A 2,075-nucleotide genomic window follows, 5' to 3' on the forward strand; every position below is an offset into this window, starting at 1 on the left:
TATTATAATAAACGCTTTATTCACATTTCAAAATGTTTCGTTGCAATAGCTTTCATTGGGTAACTGAGACTAAACAATGGTTCCACTTTTAATCGATAACGAAAGCATAATATACGCTTCATTGTCTTCTTAAATCTTTGTAAGTCGGCTAACTCACACATTTTAATTTCTAACTAATCAATTAATTCAATCAATTTTGTTATTTAATTTAATTAAATGTTATGTACTTAGGGCCAAGTGCCACGATAAAATAATAACTGTACATAATGACGTGGACCACAGAATTTAAAAAACTTATGATGACGCCTTGTTTACCGGACAAGAACTTCAAATAACACCACGAAGAGATGACCGTTAAAGTATGATGGTACACATGAAGAAAAGTAATCTGACTTTGCTTCTTTTTCAAAACAAACAATACCTTGAAAAGCAGAACATTAGAAGTTACATATTTTCTTTACAAAATTTTTTGTTTATTTTCAATTAAACGCTGTTTTTAATATTATATATAAAATAGTTATTTATTAATTTTAATTTGATATGTTATTAATAATTTGTATTATTTTAAAAAGATATCTAATATACTTTTTATGTTTTTTTTTTTAACATACTTTGATATTCTGTTTAAAGGAGAGAACATTAAACATTTTCTTCAATTTATTAAAAATAATGCGAACAATTTACGTATATTTTTCCGATGACGAGTTAGCAAAATGTTTTGTTCATGTTTCAAAATGTTTGTTTGCAATAATTTTCGTTAGTTAACTGTCGGAACAATGGTACACTTTTACAAGTAGATAAAAGCATATGTTTTTTGTATTAAATTTTTTATAAATTAATTAACTTAAACACTTCAATTTTTAACTAATCAATTATTTTAACATTATAAATTTTCTTACCGTGTCCAGAAGTTCGATAATTTTTGCGAAAAAATACCACCAAGCATACTGTAACATCTGTACGAACGACATATACATATATATAAGTAACATAGTGGAAAAATATATTTGCTATTTATTAAAAACTGTTAAAATTATTTAAATTAAATTAAATATTGTTAACAATTGCGAAGGAAATGCTTACCGCTATTCGTACGTTTTCTGGAGGTGATATATAATCTTGAGTATCATATCCATGAGCGGGGAACAAATATTTAATATCGACGTTCAATATCTAAAATCGACAAATGTTGTTATATTGATTATTGTATGTCTCAAAATATGTGTTAATGTAATAGTTTAGTCAAACTTCTTGTTACATTCTTACATATATTAATCATTTTTTTATTTTGAATACCTATTTATATGTTGGTTAAAAAAAATGTTAATTAAACTTAAATAATTTTTATCAGAACATTTCAAGTTTAAATAATATTAAATATATAAATTATAATTCTAAAGCTATTTAAACGTATAATTAATAAGTATTTATCTGAAATATCCTTTTGTGATATTTTTAATGGTTTATATGGCATTCTTGTGAACATATAATATGAGAAAATGTAGAACGGAGTATTTATATGTCGTGATTACGTTTTTTTATTCTTAATATTAAACACTGATGGAATAAATGTACTACAAAAAAATAAACTTACCAAACCTGTCAACTAAATAGTACTGAATAGTACTTGAAATGCGTTATATAAGATCATAACGGTATTCAGCTGAAAGGCCGGCCGTTTTTCCATCATTTTTGGTCCAACTTTTAAAACAAATATTAAATAAGCGCCGACGATACATAACATAGTACCTGGAAATTCCATTAGAAACCAAGTATCTACCACTGGATCTGTCACAGAGAAAAATGTTGGGAGAAGACTTTGAACGAGCAATAAGTTCCCGCCCTTCTAGAGGGCAGCCCCCGGTTGGCGGCGCGACTCGGCGCGCCACGCGTGCGTGTGGGCATCAGTGGTGCTCACAAGAGCCTCGATCACCGTCGTGTTCAGACGTGTCGGTTACGGTTTAAGTTACAGAGTGTGATATACTTATATATAATAAAGACAGTATTCAGAGTGTACAAAGACCAAGTGACCAAGATTGTTGTGTTCCCTGCTCATCTCACCACATTTCAAGTCG

The 2,075-nt window shown here is 28.7% G+C and overlaps 1 pseudogene; it reads right to left on the minus strand.

The window, feature by feature from the left end:
* Window positions 1-644: 644 nt before the first annotated feature.
* Window positions 645-1,846, minus strand: LOC112466933 (annotated as a pseudogene).
* Between the last annotated feature and the right edge of the window lie 229 nt (window positions 1,847-2,075).

The sequence above is a fragment of the Temnothorax curvispinosus genome, unplaced genomic scaffold, assembly GCF_003070985.1.
Source record: "Temnothorax curvispinosus isolate PA1 unplaced genomic scaffold, ASM307098v1 QBEX01016742.1, whole genome shotgun sequence".
Classification (NCBI taxonomy): Eukaryota; Metazoa; Arthropoda; class Insecta; order Hymenoptera; family Formicidae; genus Temnothorax; species Temnothorax curvispinosus.